A 6,520-nucleotide genomic window follows, 5' to 3' on the forward strand; every position below is an offset into this window, starting at 1 on the left:
CCATTGTTAAAGCAGTAACTATTGTTAAAGCAGTGCCCTTTGTTAAAGCAGTGCCCATTGTTAAAGCAGTATCTATTGTTAAAGCAGTGCCCTTTGTTAAAGCAGTAACCATTGTTAAAGCAGTAACTATTGTTAAAGCAGTATCTATTGTTAAAGCAGTGCCCTTTGTTAAAGCAGTAACTATTGTTAAAGCAGTGCCCATTGTTAAAGCAGTATCTATTGTTAAAGCAGTGCCCTTTGTTAAAGCAGTAACTATTGTTAAAGCAGTGCCCTTTGTTAAAGCAGTGCCCATTGTTAAAGCAGTGCCCTTTGTTAAAGCAGTAACTATTGTTAAAGCAGTGCTCTTTGTTAAAGCAGTGCCCATTGTTAAAGCAGTAACTATTGTTAAAGCAGTCCCTTTGTTAAAGAAGTGCCCTTTGTTAAAGCAGTATCTATTGTTAAAGCAGTGCCCTTTGTTAAAGCAGTAACTATTGTTAAAGCAGTGCCCTTTGTTAAAGCAGTGCCCATTGTTAAAGCAGTGCCCTTTGTTAAAGCAGTAACTATTGTTAAAGCAGTGCCCTTTGTTAAAGCAGTGCCCTTTGTTAAAGCAGTAACTATTGTTAAAGCAGTGCCCTTTGTTAAAGCAGTGCCCTTTGTTAAAGCAGTATCTATTGTTAAAGCAGTGTCCTTTGTGAAAGCAGTAACCATTGTTAAAGCAGTAACTATTGTTAAAGCAGTGCCCTTTGTTAAAGCAGTGCCCATTGTTAAAGCAGTAACTATTGTTAAAGCAGTGCTCTTTGTTAAAGCAGTGCCCATTGTTAAAGCAGTAACTATTGTTAAAGCAGTGCCCATTGTTAAAGCAGTGCCCTTTGTTAAAGCAGTAACTATTGTTAAAGCAGTGCCCTTTGTTAAAGCAGTGCCCATTGTTAAAGAAGTGCCCTTTGTTAAAGCAGTATCTATTGTTAAAGCAGTGCCCTTTGTTAAAGCAGTATCTATTGTTAAAGCAGTAACTATTGTTAAAGCAGTGCCCTTTGTTAAAGCAGTGCCCTTTGTTAAAGCAGTAACTATTGTTAAAGCAGTGCCCTTTGTTAAAGCAATGCCCTTTGTTAAAGCAGTAACTATTGTTAAAGCAGTGCCCATTGTTAAAGCAGTAACTATTGTTAAAGCAGTGCCCTTTGTTAAAGCAGTGCCCATTGTTAAAGCAGTAACTATTGTTAAAGCAGTGCCCTTTGTTAAAGCAGTAACTATTGTTAAAGCAGTAACTATTGTTAAAGCAGTGCCCAATGTTAAAGCAGTGCCCTTTGTTAAAGCAGTATCTATTGTTAAAGCAGTGCCCTTTGTTAAAGCAGTGCCCTTTGTTAAAGCAGTAACTATTGTTAAAGCAGTGCCCTTTGTTAAAGCAGTGCCCTTTGTTAAAGCAGTAACTATTGTTAAAGCAGTGCCCTTTGTTAAAGCAGTGCCCTTTGTTAAAGCAGTGCCCATTGTTAAAGCAGTAACTATTGTTAAAGCAGTGCCCTTTGTTAAAGCAGTGCCCATTGTTAAAGCAGTAACTATTGTTAAAGCAGTGCCCTTTGTTAAAGCAGTAACTATTGTTAAAGCAGTGCCCTTTGTTAAAGCAGTGCCCTTTGTTAAAGCAGTGCCCATTGTTAAAGCAGTAACTATTGTTAAAGCCGTGCCCTTTGTTAAAGCAGTGCCCATTGTTAAAGCAGTAACTATTGTTAAAGCAGTGCCCTTTGTTAAAGCAGTGCCCTTTGTTAAAGCAGTGCCCATTGTTAAAGCAGTAACTATTGTTAAAGCAGTGCCCTTTGTTAAAGCAGTCCCCTTTGTTAAAGCAGTAACTATTGTTAAAGCAGTGCCCTTTGTTAAAGCAGTGCCCTTTGTTAAAGCAGTATCTATTGTTAAAGCAGTGCCCTTTGTTAAAGCAGTGCCCTTTGTTAAAGCAGTAACTATTGTTAAAGCAGTGCCCTTTGTTAAAGCAGTGCCCTTTGTTAAAGCAGTATCTATTGTTAAAGCAGTGCCCTTTGTTAGAGCAGTGCCCTTTGTTAAAGCAGTAACAATTGTTAAAGCAGTGCCCTTTGTTAAAGCAGTGCCCATTGTTAAAGCAGTAACTATTGTTAAAGCAGTGCCCTTTGTTAAAGCAGTAACCATTGTTAAAGCAGTAACTATTGTTAAAGCAGTGCCCTTTGTTAAAGCAGAGCCCATTGTTAAAGCAGTAACTATTGTTAAAGCAGTGCCCTTTGTTAAAGCAGTGCCCTTTGTTAAAGCAGTAACTATTGTTAAAGCAGTGCCCTTTGTTAAAGCAGTGCCCATTGTTAAAGCAGTAACTATTGTTAAAGCAGTAACTACTGTTAAAGCAGTGCCCTTTGTTAAAGCAGTAACTATTGTTAAAGCAGTGCCCTTTGTTAAAGCAGTAACCATTGTTAAAGCAGTAACTATTGTTAAAGCAGTGCCCTTTGTTAAAGCAGTGCCCATTGTTAAAGCAGTAACTATTGTTAAAGCAGTGCCCTTTGTTAAAGCAGTGCCCTTTGTTAAAGCAGTAACTATTGTTAAAGCAGTGCCCTTTGTTAAAGCAGTGCCCATTGTTAAAGCAGTAACTATTGTTAAAGCAGTAACTATTGTTAAAGCAGTGCCCTCTGTTAAAGCAGTAACCATTGTTAAAGCAGTAACTATTGTTAAAGCAGTGCCCTTTGTTAAAGCAGTGCCCATTGTTAAAGCAGTATCTATTGTTAAAGCAGTGCCCTTTGTTAAAGCAGTAACCATTGTTAAAGCAGTAACTATTGTTAAAGCAGTGCCCTTTGTTAAAGCAGTGCCCTTTGTTAAAGCAGTAACTATTGTTAAAGCATTGTCCTTTGTTAAAGCAGTAACCATTGTTAAAGCAGTAACTATTGTTAAAGCAGTAACTATTGTTAAAGCAGTGCCCTTTGTTAAAGCAGTGCCCATTGTTAAAGCAGTAACTATTGTTAAAGCAGTGCCCTTTGTTAAAGCAGTGCCCATTGTTAAAGCAGTAACTATTGTTAAAGCAGTAACCATTGTTAAAGCAGTAACTATTGTTAAAGCAGTTACTATTGTTAAAGCAGTAACCATTGTTAAAGCAGTAACTATTGTTAAAGCAGTGCCCTTTGTTAAAGCAGTGCCCATTGTTAAAGCAGTAACTATTGTTAAAGCAGTGCCCTTTGTTAAAGCAGTGCCCATTGTTAAAGCAGTATCTATTGTTAAAGCAGTGCCCTTTGTTAAAGCAGTAACCATTGTTAAAGCAGTAACTATTGTTAAAGCAGTATCTATTGTTAAAGCAGTGCCCTTTGTTAAAGCAGTAACTATTGTTAAAGCAGTGCCCATTGTTAAAGCAGTATCTATTGTTAAAGCAGTGCCCTTTGTTAAAGCAGTAACTATTGTTAAAGCAGTGCCCTTTGTTAAAGCAGTGCCCATTGTTAAAGCAGTGCCCTTTGTTAAAGCAGTAACTATTGTTAAAGCAGTGCTCTTTGTTAAAGCAGTGCCCATTGTTAAAGCAATAACTATTGTTAAAGCAGTCCCTTTGTTAAAGCAGTGCCCATTGTTAAAGCAGTGCCCTTTGTTAAAGCAGTGTCCTTTGTTAAAGCAGTAACTATTGTTAAAGCAGTGCCCTTTGTTAAAGCAGTGCCCATTGTTAAAGCAGTGCCCTTTGTTAAAGCAGTAACTATTGTTAAAGCAGTGCCCTTTGTTAAAGCAGTGCCCTTTGTTAAAGCAGTAACTATTGTTAAAGCAGTGCCCTTTGTTAAAGCAGTGCCCTTTGTTAAAGCAGTATCTATTGTTAAAGCAGTGTCCTTTGTTAAAGCAGTAACCATTGTTAAAGCAGTAACTATTGTTAAAGCAGTGCTCTTTGTTAAAGCAGTGCCCATTGTTAAAGCAGTAACTATTGTTAAAGCAGTGCCCATTGTTAAAGCAGTGCCCTTTGTTAAAGCAGTAACTATTGTTAAAGCAGTGCCCTTTGTTAAAGCAGTGCCCATTGTTAAAGCAGTGCCCATTGTTAAAGCAGTGCCCTTTGTTAAAGCAGTATCTATTGTTAAAGCAGTGCCCTTTGTTAAAGCAGTATCTATTGTTAAAGCAGTAACTATTGTTAAAGCAGTGTCCTTTGTTAAAGCAGTAACCATTGTTAAAGCAGTGCCCATTGTTAAAGCAGAATATATTGTTAAAGCAGTATCTATTGTTAAAGCAGTGCCCTTTGTTAAAGCAGTAACTATTGTTAAAGCAGTGCCCTTTGTTAAAGCAGTAACTATTGTTAAAGCAGTGCCCTTTGTTAAAGCAGTAACTATTGTTAAAGCAGTGCCCTTTGTTAAAGCAGTGCCCATTGTTAAAGCAGTAACTATTGTTAAAGCAGTGCCCTTTGTTAAAGCAGTAACTATTCTTAAAGCAGTGCCCATTGTTAAAGCAGTAACTATTGTTAAAGCAGTGCCCTTTGTTAAAGCAGTAACTATTGTTAAAGCAGTGCCCTTTGTTAAAGCAGTAACTATTCTTAAAGCAGTGCCCTTTGTTAAAGCAGTGCCCATTGTTAAAGCAGTAACTATTGTTAAAGCAGTGCCCTTTGTTAAAGCAGTAACTATTGTTAAAGCAGTGCCCATTGTTAAAGCAGTAACTATTGTTAAAGCAGTGCCCTTTGTTAAAGCAGTAACTATTGTTAAAGCAGTGCCCTTTGTTAAAGCAGTGCCCATTGTTAAAGCAGTGCCCATTGTTAAAGCAGTGCCCTTTGTTAAAGCAGTGCCCTTTGTTAAAGCAGTAACTATTGTTAAAGCAGTGCCCTTTGTTAAAGCAGTAACTATTGTTAAAGCAGTGCCCTTTGTTAAAGCAGTGCCCATTGTTAAAGCAGTGCCCTTTGTTAAAGCAGTAACTATTGTTAAAGCAGTGTCCTTTGTTAAAGCAGTAACCATTGTTAAAGCAGTGCCCATTGTTAAAGCAGTATCTATTGTTAAAGCAGTGCCCTTTGTTAAAGCAGTAACTATTGTTAAAGCAGTGTCCTTTGTTAAAGCAGTGCCCATTGTTAAAGCAGTAACTATTGTTAAAGCAGTGCCCTTTGTTAAAGCAGTGCCCATTGTTAAAGCAGTAACTATTGTTAAAGCAGTGCCCTTTGTTAAAGCAGTAACCATTGTTAAAGCAGTAACTATTGTTAAAGCAGTGCCCTTTGTTAAAGCAGTGCCCATTGTTAAAGCAGTGCCCTTTGTTAAAGCAGTAACTATTGTTAAAGCAGTGTCCTTTGTTAAAGCAGTAACCATTGTTAAAGCAGTATCTATTGTTAAAGCAGTGCCCTTTGTTAAAGCAGTAACTATTGTTAAAGCAGTGCCCTTTGTTAAAGCAGTAACTATTGTTAAAGCAGTGCCCTTTGTTAAAGCAGTAACCATTGTTAAAGCAGTAACTATTGTTAAAGCAGTGCCCTTTGTTAAAGCAGTGCCCATTGTTAAAGCAGTGCCCTTTGTTAAAGCAGTAACTATTGTTAAAGCAGTGTCCTTTGTTAAAGCAGTAACTATTGTTAAAGCAGTATCTATTGTTAAAGCAGTGCCCTTTGTTAAAGCAGTGCCCATTGTTAAAGCAGTAACTATTGTTAAAGCAGTGTCCTTTGTTAAAGCAGTAACCATTGTTAAAGCAGTGCCCTTTGTTAAAGCAGTAACTATTGTTAAAGCAGTGCCCATTGTTAAAGCATTAACTATTGTTAAAGCAGTATCTATTGTTAAAGCAGTGCCCTTTGTTAAAGCAGTGCCCATTGTTAAAGCAGTAACTATTGTTAAAGCAGTGTCCTTTGTTAAAGCTGTAACCATTGTTAAAGCAGTGCCCTTTGTTAAAGCAGTGTCCTTTGTTAAAGCAGTAACTATTGTTAAAGCAGTGCCCATTGTTAAAGCAGTGCCCTTTGTTAAAGCAGTAACTATTGTTAAAGCAGTGTCCTTTGTTAAAGCAGTAACCATTGTTAAAGCAGTATCTATTGTTAAAGCAGTGCCCATTGTTAAAGCAGTAACTATTGTTAAAGCAGTATCTATTGTTAAAGCAGTATCTATTGTTAAAGCAGTATCTATTGTTAAAGCAGTGTCCTTCGTTAAAGCAGTGCCCATTGTTAAAGCAGTATCTATTGTTAAAGCAGTAACTATTGTTAAAGCAGTAACTATTGTTAAAGCAGTGCCCTTTGTTAAAGCAGTGCCCTTTGTTAAAGCAGTAACTATTGTTAAAGCAGTGCCCTTTGTTAAAGCAGTGCCCTTTGTTAAAGCAGTATCTATTGTTAAAGCAGTGCCCTTTGTTAAAGCAGTGCCCTTTGTTAAAGCAGTAACTATTGTTAAAGCAGTGCCCTTTGTTAAAGCAGTAACTATTGTTAAAGCAGTATCTATTGTTAAAGCAGTGCCTTTTGTTAAAGCAGTGCCCTTTGTTAAAGCAGTAACTATTGTTAAAGCAGTGCCCTTTGTTAAAGCAGTGCCCTTTGTTAAAGCAGTAACTATTGTTAAAGCAGTGCCCTTTGTTAAAGCAGTAACTATTGTTAAAGCAGTATCTATTGTTAAAGCAGTGCCCTTTGTTAAAGCAGTGCCCTTTG

This window comes from Chiloscyllium plagiosum, unplaced genomic scaffold, assembly GCF_037043375.1.
Source record: "Chiloscyllium plagiosum isolate Xiang-an unplaced genomic scaffold, Cpla_swu_hap1 HiC_scaffold_6, whole genome shotgun sequence".
NCBI lineage: Eukaryota > Metazoa > Chordata > Chondrichthyes > Orectolobiformes > Hemiscylliidae > Chiloscyllium > Chiloscyllium plagiosum.